This window comes from Dermochelys coriacea, chromosome 1, assembly GCF_009764565.3.
Source record: "Dermochelys coriacea isolate rDerCor1 chromosome 1, rDerCor1.pri.v4, whole genome shotgun sequence".
In the NCBI taxonomy this organism is placed as follows: domain Eukaryota; kingdom Metazoa; phylum Chordata; order Testudines; family Dermochelyidae; genus Dermochelys; species Dermochelys coriacea.
The window spans coordinates 235,798,807-235,811,607 of record NC_050068.2 but is presented as its reverse complement, the minus strand read 5'-3'; the positions used below and the strand labels follow the sequence as shown (position 1 = coordinate 235,811,607).

The window sequence follows — 12,801 nt, the reverse complement described above, 5'->3', positions numbered from 1 at the left end:
AACCATATCTGCATCCTATTTCTGCTCAGCCAATCTTCTTGAAATACTTCCTAACTTATTGCCTCATTCTTCTGCTACACCTCAGGAAACTGTTTAGCCATTCAAATGCTTCAAGGAAACCAACTACAGGAAAAGGAGTGTGTCACAAATATAAGTTGATGTTTGTTTAAAAGTTCAAGAGATGGTGCAGTTAGAAAAATCAAAGTGAAATCCCTAAGATTATCCATAAACTGGGCATCCTCCAAGATGGCTTGTCCTTGAGGCACAAGACATGTACCTAAGAAAGTTTGGTTAGTGTCCTGGGATGAATGTCCCATGTTGGTTAATGTCCTAGGGGTGAATTGGTCCCACCTGGATTTCCGTTAGTCCTCACTTTAAGTGATCCCATAAAGAAGCAGCCTTTTTAAATTCTCAAGAAGACACAGTTCCAGCCTGGATGCTTAATTTGGTTTTAGCTGTTTTGACAAAGTCATGGCTAGCACCACTTCACTCTGTACCACTGTACTTCCAAAACACGGAGGTTACCTTGCTTGTGGTAGTCCTTATGCCTGGAGATCCTTCTAGCAATAGGTTGCCAATGAGGTACCATCCACATGGATACATTTTTCTCTTAGATACATGAGGTTCTATCTATCTATCTGAAATGCACTAACTGATCACAAGAGATGGTCCTTCCCTCATTGTGACTGAACTTCTAGGAAAAAATGGCACAACCATGTCATTAAGAAAATGTAGTATGAGTCGTTTGTTTGTTTGTTTTGTTTGTCTTCTGGTAGTTTAAGGGAAAAAGTATCCAAATCTTGATTAAATTATGCCAAAACCTATGCATTTCTGGTGCATTCAAGGAAAAAGACTAATTACAGTCCATTCCATCCAGTTCCATGTCTTGCTTCTAAGAATCATATGAATTTCTGTATAAAGAAATGTGTAACTTGACCATCTAATCCTCAGAATATACTTTTCCCAGGACTCTACAAAATCAAACAAGCAATCTTAAGCTAATGTTGCTTTTGACAGAAGTGTAGTGCACAATGCTGCATCTTAATAGCGGAGTTTAAATTTTAAAAAGAAGATAGTTCACTATATATATAAAGTTCATAATGAACATCATTTATGGAACCTCTCTTGTGGTTTCAGTATTATAAATCTATCAAGTTCAACGAACAATTTCATAATATGGAGAATTTTTGTTTGTTAATTTTTCTATTTTCTGAATAACCAGATCCATTATGAAGTTTCAAGTGGCGTTTTCTTTCAAATACAAGCAGCCTTAAGACTTATTTTCTATTATGCTCTGCAAGACATAGTTTAAAAAAAACCCAATCCTTCTTAATGCTCTAGCTATATGTTCACATTTTCATAGGCACCAATTGTGTGCTCAAGTTAGTAGTATAGCTCTGGAAGCATTCTGCCAGTCAGTCCTCCTTCCCACAAATGGAATACGGTAAGCTCCTAGCTTGCAACTGAGCTCCATCTGGAGCTCCAATAAAATGCAAAACCAGGATTGGCTAATGTGGCTATTTAAAAGAAAATAAATGAACAGGTGAGAGCAAATATTTTTCTCAGTATGACATAGTCCCCTCTTCTCTTGCATTAGGGAAAGATATGCCTAAGAGCTATTAGTTGTTGATGTCTAAAGAGATGAAACATCATTGCTGAACACAATGTTGAACGTGACTGGCAGAGCTAGGAACTGTTATAGTCACCTGCAGTGGATAGCTGGAACTAATTAGGCTTCAAGTCTGTTACGTTATGCATTTCTAAGATGATGGAACTAGAATGATCTAAATGTGTATGTGAAAATGAAAAGAAAATATCTGGGAAAGAGAAACAAACTTGAAAAGTTGCAATTAATTCTTAATTAAGAAAATTCTCATGACTGTGAACTACTGGAATCTGACTGAATGCCTTCATTTGTATTTTATGCAGGGTATTCATATATTGTATGTCTTTATATCTATATAGATAGATAGACAGATCATTACAGTTAAATGTGTGTGAAAACGTATGTAATTGTGGGCATGTAATATTTCTATACCTTTTTTCAAAAGGTGCTAATAGACGTTATTATAAAATAGATTTACTATTGTATTAGAGATGCCATGACTGAGGCAAAGCCAAAATCCAGATCACATTAAGATTATTACTTATTATTGGCTGTTGAAGAGATTAGAAGCTCATCTATTTAAAAAACAAAACAAGAAATTTTGAATAGCAAGAAGGGTGTGTCTGTCTAATTATTACCACATTGTACATTTACTCCATTTATCACTTCTGTCAGTGGACAAGTTGGGTTAGTACTCTCACTGATTTTTAGTTTGTTTTGGGTAAGTTTAGTTTGTGTCTGTTAAAACATACATATATATTTTAGGGCTTGATCGTGCTTCATTAAAATCAATAGGTTTTTCCATTGTCTTTAATGAAATTAGAAACAAACCCAGAATCTGATTGTATGTTGAGAAATCACTTATAACCCACTCCATCTTCAAAATAAACATTTTCTGAGTCATATACCATAGCTGGTCAATTATTGGCTCTGCTGGATGCAGTAATGCTACTGACCCTTTGTTGTTTTCTCCGTGCTGCTATTTACACATGGTAAATTTGTTATAGACTGCTTCTTGTGGTGTTCTTCTGTCTTCTATAACATATATAAGCCTTGCAGACAGAATGAGGATTGAACTCCCATCTTGACTGGAGAGGAAATTCCTCTGGGGAATTGATGCCTGTTGGCAAGGGAGCTTTTTACAAGCTTAAGTGCATTGCAAGTTAAAATCTCAGAGGGAATAACAGAGTATTGTTTTTTGGTGTTTTTAGAAGATGCACTAAATGAAACGGAGGACTTCGCTAAAGTGATTGACCATTAAGTAAAGACCTGAATCAGTATTAAGATTTGCATTTAAATCCACCAAACTTGTGCTTAGGTGAACTGTAAGTGGGAGCAGGGCATGCAGAATCTTCCTCCCATGTCTGGAGAGTTAAACTCAAGTAACTTAGAGTAAGTCCAACCCAGTTATGGATACTGATAACTTAAGGGTGAAGGAGGGCATTACTTTTTATTGCCACTATCCTTCTGTTAGTTTTGTTTTTCTTTGAATACTTCCTTTGCATCTTAGTAATTGAAGTCAAGATTTCGGTTTTAACTTTAAGGCTAGAAACCAACTGGACCTACCTGTCATTGTACATTGGAAGTGGGGCTATTGGCCTCAAGTTTATATAAGCAAAATAGTGCTTTCTGTATAAGTGCCTCTGTAGTCCAGTAACTGTGGAACACACTCCCCACCTGACCACAGAATTAGTCAGTTTTTTTTAAATAAAAAGCTTTACAATCCTTTTGATTTTTAAAGGCCTTTGGCATAGCACATTGACTTTATTTGTGATTTTGCACTGGCTTTGAAATGTTGTGGTGTTTTTTTTTTATTGTTGTGGTTCTAGTCATCCATCTTATATTTGTTCTATTGAAAAGTGAGTACAAGACTTCAGAGGAAAGGTACACAATATAGGAAAACCTTAATGTTTTCTCTTTTGCTACATCAATGAACAATGTCATCTGCTTTTCGTTCTCCTCCTTTAATCCTGCAAACCCTTATGTCTTCGACCCCTGTAACCTAAAATGTTTAAAGTGTGTAGCTTTCCATTTTTTTCAATTGTATTTATAATTTTCAGTTACCATCAATAAATCCTTACTGATTTAACAATAAATAGTAAACACAAAATTCAAAGGAAACATTTTTAAAACAAGTGTAGGTCTTCAGATCACTTTGAACCCTCTAACAGAAAAACTACAAAATAAAATAATAAGATAAGAATTACTGTAGAGCAGTGGTTCCCAAACTTGTTCCGCCACTTGTGCAGGGGGCCCACCAGGTAAACAAACCAGCCCGGCCTGCCAGGGGCTTTCCCTGCACAAGCGGCGGAACAAGTTTGGGAACCACTGCTGTAGAGGAAGGCTAGGAGATGCATTCGTATTATATAATGAAATACCAGAGCATATCAAAACAGAATTTACTAAAAATGAGGAATGATAGTCTCTGCCATCAAATTGCCTTCAGATCTCAACTGCAGGCTATAGAATTTCATTGCTCCTTTTTTGTTATGAGAAATGTCTGAACTGTTTTGAACCTCTGCAGATTTCCAAACTTTCGTTTCCTTATTGATTGTGACATTTTAGATCCCAATCCTGCAAAGATTTACACATGTACTTAAACCTTCTTGCTCTATATGTGGTCTCACTGACGTCAATAGGAAATCAACATGTGTATCTCTTTCTCTGCATCACCCTTTGAATGAACAGTGGCCAGGTAAATATGTGTGTGTTGTACTAAATTATGTCAGAAAGTAATTTTCATAAATGTGATTTCTTACCTTGTAAGTGGAGATGTCCAGCTGAGCCAGTTGTCTGATACTTAGAGTAGGGGATCTGGGAATTGGGATTCCTGAGTTCTGTTCCTAATTTTGCCACTGATTCATTGTGTGATTGTGGGTAAGTCACTTAACAGAAATAACGTAGATAAATAACACCTGACTCGCAGGGCTGTTTTTCAGACTGGTTCTTTGTTCCTGATTTCAAAATATAGTTAAAAATCAAAGTTGATTTTTGGGGGGTATTTTTATAGCTATATGGACATAGTTTTCAAAATTTCTATGCAGGACAAGGGGAGAAAATTGTGGAATTGCTTAGAAGGGATATGTTCAAAGCAAACACTGCACTATGTACTCTAGTTACTTATTTTAATGGAAATATTTCAGCAATTACAGAGGCCTCAGCATTGCATAATAATAATAATAATGATATATTGCACTAATGTAGTGACTTTAACAAAGGATCTCCAAAGCACTTTACAATCAGTAATTAGCTAGGACCAACAACCTTCCTGTGGTATTACTCTCTGCAGATTGTTACCTGGGGGCACAGAGAAATACCACTCAGATCAGAAAGCCTTTTACTTACTGTTGTTACAAAGTATTATATAAGGAGACTGTAAGTGAATGGAATTAAAGAAAAAACATGATTTTTTTTTCAATTTCTGTCAGACGTTTGACTTAATTTGGGGGCAAATCCTGCCCCCCTCCCCCCCTCCCCGTGACATAAAGGGCACAGGGCACTTCCCTAGCAGGGCAGAAGGGGATTCCTGTATTGTTGAGGGAATTCCAGGATGCTGTCATGCTCAGCACCAGTCTCTCTGCTCATCCCTCACCGCCTCAGTGCAGGCCTAAGGGCATTCTTAGTTGGGCCCCAGGGTATAGGCTGGGACGGGGGAGAACAGTTGTAGTGCCACGTGATCCCTGGCTGGCAGAGTGATTGCCAAGGCAGGCAGATCTTTGAAATGCTGACTTAAGTTACACTAAGGTCTTGATCAGCCTTTGGTCAGGGCTAGGATCAGGAGAGCAAAAGGTTCACAAGCCATCTTTCCTCCTCAGTCCTGGGGTCCTATGCTGTGCACAGCTTGGCCAGAACTGTGGATCTGGCTCTCTGTATATAGCAGAGTTGGTTGAAAAATGGGATTTTTGCGGGTAGAGGGTGGTGGGAAGTCTAAGGAAAATGTTGCTTTTGTAGTAGAAATTTGAATACCAAAAAGTTTTGGCTGAAATCTGAAATATTTTAACTTGAAAATGCAGCTGTGGTGCCTTCTGGGACTTGTAATTCAGGTGCTTCATGCTCCTGTCTTCTCTATAGGCAGGACTCTATGGTTAAACTACATCCTGCAGGATGCACCACAGTCTCCCTCTTGGGAGTTTCTGGCCGTGATGAATCATGGGGGATGTAGTCTGGATGGGGAACGTGGGTCTATAGAGGAGAACAAGAACATGAAGCAACCAAACTACAGTTGCCATGAGGCACTATAGCAGCATTTCCACATCAAAAATACTTCAGTTTAGGGATTTTTTAAAACGTTTATGAAAAGTTTAAAATGCTTGCAGAATGCTGACCCTTGTTGTGAAAATGTAATTTTCTCAGAAAACAAACATTTCTATCAAAACCATTTAAATGGAAATTTTTCAACCAGCCCTAGTTTATAGTCACTTTCAGTGTTTTCTGCACTGTGTAGTCAGCCAGTGAATGTCTTTATTTGTGCTGGTCTTTCACACAACTGTAGAGGGAGAGAAAGAGACATGCACATACATATATATATTAAAAAAAAAAAAAGGGAAATTGTGACTGTAAAATCTGATGGAAGTTTTGTCCAGTTGCAGGCAGGCTTGCCCATGACCTGGCAAAAAGAACAGAATAGAGACTCTCTTAAGCCACCTCATGGTGGGTTTTTTTGCTTTTTTGTGGTATTACTTCAAAGCAATGCATTGAGGAAATTTGAAAGCAAGGCATTTGCAGAGCTAAATCTCTCCTGCATGTTGTTATGTAGCTCCACATTCAAAGATCAGTGTGTCCCTTGAACTGCTTAGTTTTAGAATAAACACTCTGCATGTCAGGATATGGAAGTGCAAAAGATCATCATAGGTCCCAGAGGCTGGTTTTGCTGACAAGTTCTTTTCTCTCTCCAACAGTTGCACAATTTTAAAATAAACAATGTTGTTTCTAGTTTACAAAAACCATGAAACATAGGTGCAGCCACTGGAGGGAAAGAGGGAACCATAAATACCTTCTCCTCCCAATAGCTATCCAGCTGTTGTCTCACTCATCTGGCTGCAGGTCTCATGTCTACTTCCTTTGCAGATTTTATGAAGCTTAATGTTGTGTAGTTAACTAAAGTGCCTGGGTCTCTCTGAATGTCACAGGGGCTACACCACAAACATTAACATGGTGTAGCAACAAGCAAAACCAATGAAGTTCTCATTTTCCTCTCTTCACTGAGGATAGATGGTTCTCTTGAAATTTTTTATCGTCCTTTATGGGATAGATCTAAAGGAATGTTCCAGTTGAGGAAGCCAGTGCAATAATACTGCAAATTAATGTGCCAAACTGATTCCTTCATTTCTCAGAAGACCTCTCCCCCACTTTATCTGAGCCCTCCGATAAAACAAGGGATTCTGATTTAAACTGAATAAAAGTGTTGTTCCTGGGAGTACTAAAAAAGGAGTCAGTGGATTAGTCCGCAGGTGAAAACCTGTCTCTTTCTTTCTTCCCATTTTTATTTTCCCCTTTCTTCTCTAAAGCTGTTTTCAAAGTATGTTTTCTCAAATTCTGTCCAAACAGTCCCTATGAGCTCCCAGTCCCACCCTTTTGTCCGGTACTGAGCCCTATGCAGTTATGCAGCACATCTTGTGCAAACTGCTTGCATTCCATTTCCTAACAGCCATCGTCCTAGGAGTGAAAAACTCAAGGAAATGTTATTTCCACATTGTTGTTGCTTGTAATCTGTGAATTACAAACCAATTCCTTGAAAATGGCCTCTTGCGTTGGGGTACGAAGGGGTTTTGTCAGAAAGCAGTAAGGCTTTTCCTTCTCTGATAACTGACAAGTGTAATGATAGGCTTTAATAACAAACACCATTCTTTCACTAGCCTAATACGAAATAGACATGTTTATCTGAGCCCACCCCACCCCCTCTTTTTTTTATTAATATAAAATGAAGTAGCTCTTAGTATGTAACTAACCCAGTGCACTGGCAAATGAATCTATCACACCTGAATCAGAATAGCTGACTATGGTGTAAGTATCTTTCTGCATATGCATATAAATCAGATGGCAATAATGTAGCTCATATTTGGATCTGCAGTAGCAAGACTTGGAAACCACTAGTTAAAATCTAAGTAGGGTAAATGCAGCCTTTCAGCTGTCCAAGGTAGAAATATTTACTTCCCTGTAGTTTTTTTTTCTGTGTGTGAGAAGGGGTGTGTCTTTTGGATGAGACCTTAAGAAATAACTGAGTGAGCCTTAAAGATTCCTTGGCATGAGGGTTAGCCGTCATCCCCTTTGCCACCATTTCCCCCATACTCACTATTGTGCACTGATTGGCTGCTGCCTTCTACCCTAGACGTATCCAAATTGTAGTGGTGCTACATGTGTCTAGTTTGTTAAATACTTCTGACCTTTCGCGTGAAAGGTGCTGTGAAATATGTAAAATATTATTATTCTCTTGCATTGCAATATTAATTTCTTTTAGCCTCCTTGTTAAAATTCTGTTCTGGGTTATGGTGTAACTGTCTCATTTAATAGCAGGAGACAGAAAGTTAGTGTGGGCAAGGGCAAAAGAGAGATTTCAGATGAGACTTGAAAAGAGGTTGAGATTTAGCAAAGTAGAGAGAGATACAGGGAGGCTGTTCAAACTTTTTTATTAATATTCCAGATGCTGTAATATGGGTTCAAATTTTGAAGCCAGTTTATGCACCAATAACAAGGAGGAACCTCTTTGAGCCCGTTTTAAAGTGTTTTCCTCCCATCTTGTTGAATTTGGAATAGTATTTGTGAATCTCTTCCCTTTCCCTTTATATTTGTCTTTCTGGACTGCAGTAGGGTTTTTGAATTTCAGGTCATTCTGAAACATCAATTTTATTTATTTATTTGTTCATTTTGTTGTATTGAGGGAGGAAGAAAAGAATGTGCAAAATACTAGATAGCAGTCAGATGGTCAACCCAGGAGTACAGGGACATTAACCCAAGCCAGCAGAAAATTATGTTAAAAATAGTATTTATTAAATTAATGACAAGCAGTAGTCACCACTTTTTTTTTTAAAAAAAAATCAGCATTCTGAGGTTAATCAGGTCCAATTGCATGAATTTTGCTGTGGACTACAAGGGAGGCCCTGGATCAGGCCTGAATCTGGGCTGGGGGCGTGACCTTGGAAAAGTTAGTTACTTATCTTGCAGCCTCAGCACCACATCTTAAAAATGGTTTTGCAAATGCATTCTTTCTCTCCCCTTTCGTCTGTCTGATCTGTTGTCTGTGTGGTCTATTTAGATTCTAAGATCCTTGGGGTAGGAACTGTCTCTTACTATGCTTGTATAGCACTTAGCATGAGAGAGCTTAGATCTCAGTATTGGACACAAATGAAATACAAATGATAGTAATAAAGCCCAAATTCTACTAGCCCTCCAGCATCGTTTATGCTGTATTTCTGAGTGGAATTGTTAAATTTTGTTTCCTGGAAAGACAGTTGGTCATTATTATTATTTATTATTTATTTGTATTATTTTAGTGCTTAGGAACCCCAGTCAAGGAGCAGGACTCCATTGTGCTCCTTGCTGTACAAATAGAGAACAAAAAAACAGTCCCTGCCCCAGACAGATTACAATCTAAATCTAAGAAAGGAGACAACAGATGGATGCTGACAGATGCGGGGAGTACAAGGAAACAGTGATTGAAGTAATGCTTGTCGTAACGAGATGCATATCATTCTGGCAGATTGAAAAACATAAAGGTTATCTCTTTAAATCGCAAAGAAAGTAAGTATGAATGAGTGGTTGGATCATAGCTGTATTCAAATGCAGGAAAGTTACTTCCGGGTAAAGTATAGATGTAGGAATGAAATAAAGAAAGATCAAGTGAATTACCGGTTAGAGAAATTTGAATTGATTTATAGCCTTTGGCTACCGAGAACAAAAGTAATTATAACAGCAGGAGACACCTCTGTGATCCATAGGGCTGTTGTGGAGTGTGTTTTAAAAATATCATAATTATATGGATTACAGTGGAATTCTTCAGTGCATAATGAATAATACATGGGCCTTTCATCTCTGGGATTTTGATCTGAAGGGCGTAAGTGAAATACATTTTAGTGTCTCAGATCCATTCTTAGGCGTTCACATCATAAAATCATTGTGCATAATTTAGCACATGAATTGGGTGTCTCTGGCTCGTGATGATTTGCCTAGAATAGGATCACACTCTACCCTGGAGACACTGAGTTTCCTCCATGTCAGGACGGAAGTAATTGGGAGAGTCACATCAGGGATGCTTGCAATGGAGTTTGATATTATTTTATTTGTTTTTAATGACTTTCACAAATGACCTTTACAAAAACAGCAGAGCCACAGTGTTCTCTCTTGCTCTTGCTCTCTCAAGTGGCAGCTCTTTAATTTTCTAGAAGAAAAATATTTATATTAAAAATAACTCCCATGCACATGTGTACACGCGCACACACACAGACACCCCACCATTCTGGCTTTTCCTGAAAGCTTTTCAGCTTCAGCACATTCATGTTGCTTGAATTTTATTGTTTTGAATACAGGCCTGGAACTCAGGAGATCTGGTTCAGTTTCCATCCTTGCTAGAAATTCAGTCTGAACTTGGGCAAGTCATTTAGTCTCTCCATGACTAAATTTAGTTCCGCTCCCCGCCCCCTAAGAGGTGCTGTGAGGCTACCTCCAAGAGGTGCTGTGAAGCTTAAGTTTCTAAGGCACTTTCAGATCCTTGGATGAAAGGATGTGTATAAGGACTAAGTATTGTTGTTGTTGATTTAATTATTATTTTTAACTCTGTACGTTCTTTTCCTAGAAGCCTCCCTCTACTTTGAAATAGGGATTTTAACCCTTATTATTCTCTAGCTCTTCTAGTCATTTATCGCTTTTCCACACCCAATAGGAACTCTCCTTCCCTCCCTCTTTTTCTACCAAGAGAGTCCCCACCCACTTCCCTAATCCCCCTTGCCAAATGCCTGAGGAAGCCTTTCCCATTGAAGCTTGGATAAGAGCTTCATGTTGCCTGCCCTCATGCTTACACTGCTCCCATGCTTACCGCCCCACTGCTGATCATGGGCAGCAGTTATAAATAGTCCGGAAGAGACGAAACCAAACCCAGGCCGTGGCTCCGCCCTCGCTCCTCTTCTCCCCCGGAGATGGTGGGGTCTCAGCTCGGGCCGGAGGCCTGGAGCTCAGGGCTTGGCGGGCTGGCTGCTCGGGCTGGCCAGTGAGTCTTTTCTGGGGTGAAAGAGCAAGAATTGTGCTAGTGGAGGGGAAAAAAAAAAGTGGTTCTTCATCCCATCCTATATTCTTTCAGAAGCTAGGGTCTGAGAATAGTCAGTTTAATATCTAAAGATTTGCTTTTTTTTAAGCACTTCTGAATCTATTAAAAATTAATGCTGTAGCTTGACTGACCATCTCTTTTTTTTTTTTTTTTTTTATTGGACCAACTTCTGTTAGTGAAAGAGGCATCCACAGAACTCTTCTTTAGGTCTGCAAACAATCTTTATTTTGTAATTCAGAACACGTAGATCCACTTCTGCCTGACCTATGAAAAATTTACAACTGCAGCCTCCGAGTTCGGTGCTGAATTCAAAACACTGTTGATTTGTTGTTTTCTTAAAAAAAATTACTTAGCATGGTAAAGTTACCTGAAGCTTTTGGAACATAAAGTGAGACCCTTTTCTTGTCCAAGGGGGCTTAAAGCAGTCTGACTGAAAGCACACCAAAATTTTGTGTTTGGGGGAGAAATGGAAGAGCGAACAAGAAGTGGACAAATAGCAACTCTGAAAGAGAGAGAAAACCTATCAGATTCCATGTTATGGGGCTCGTTGGCTCAGTTCCACTGAAGACTATAGGTGACGTAGGTTGCTGTGACATCCTCATGTTATCTTTAGAGTTACTTTTTTCCAAAAAAAAAATCAGTAATAATAACAACAAACACATCTTACTCAGAGGCTCGCAAACCGTTTTACAAACATTAATTGGGCCTCCCAATACCATTTTGAGAGAGGTATTATATTGTTTACAGATGGGTGATCTGAAACATAGAGTAAGTGACATGCCCAAGATCACACGGTGAAGCAGAGGCAGAACGTAGGAATCCTGGCTTCCCGTCCTGTGCTTTGAACAATTGAATGCTTTCTCTCTTTCATCTTACCCTTCCTTTTCCTATCCTAAACAACCAACCAACCATACAGCAAATCATGGCGTGTGTATGTGGATTGAATTCACATCTGGTTAACTTTGGCTTCATATACTGCTCGTAGAGATCCATTTTTTGTTGGTTGGGAACTTTTCAATGAATCCCTTTTTCTGATGCAGACAAGGAATGTGAACGTGGATCTCCCACCCTGGTTGGGTGTCCTAACCATCAGCCTATTGGCTGTTCTGATGGGGGAAGGGGAGGGTCTCTCTTGATTTTTGTTGAAAGGTCTCAGTTTTGTCCCAGTGCAGGATGGGATAAATTTTTGTGTGATGAGAAAACTGTTTCCCACCCAGCTCTACTGATCAGTGGTTTCTCCTTCTGAAAGTTGCTGCCAATTTTGGACAAACCATTAGTGAAAGCTGTTCCTTCTGAATGCTACTTTCCTCAAGTGGCTAATATTTAATAATAGTGAAATAATGTTATTATTTACTCTAGTAGAAAGCTTTAGATGGTGGCAAGTGTTTAATTTAGTAGTGCATAAGTGAGTGATAGAGCACTTTAAAGACCCTTTTACGGCTTGCTTTCCAGTTTTGCAGGTATGGACTTATTACTAGTCATTATTTATCTTTTATCTCTAAATTGCTGCATACACTTTTGCTGATTTCTGGGTCTGCCTGATTTAATTAAAACACTGGAATGTTTGCTCAGTAGATCAGAACATTTTTAGGGGCTGTTTAAATTAACGGGCACTCTATTTATTGTAACTAAGTGTCTTGTTTTTTCCCTCTTCTCAAACATCTAGTGGTAGTGTACAGCAGTAGTTCTCTAACAAAGGCCTCTGCTTGTTCAGGGAAAGCCCCTGGCAGGCTGGGCCGGTTTTTTTACCTGCCGTGTCCTCAGATTCGGTTGATCGCGGCTCCCTTTGGCCGCGGTTCGCCGCTCCAAGCCAATGGGGGCTGCAGGAAGGGCGGCCAGCACATCCCTTGGCCCGCGCCACTTCCTGCAGACCCCATTGGCCTGTAGGGGCTTTCCCTGAACAAGCTCCCGCCCTAGTTTGAGAACCACTGGTCTAAAA

The 12,801-nt window shown here is 39.2% G+C and overlaps 1 protein-coding gene across 1 annotated transcript in view; it reads left to right on the top strand.

The window, feature by feature from the left end:
• Positions 1 to 12,801, top strand: part of PDE3A (phosphodiesterase 3A) — a 376,294-nt gene that overhangs the window by 127,010 nt on the left and 236,483 nt on the right. The window lies entirely within an intron of this gene.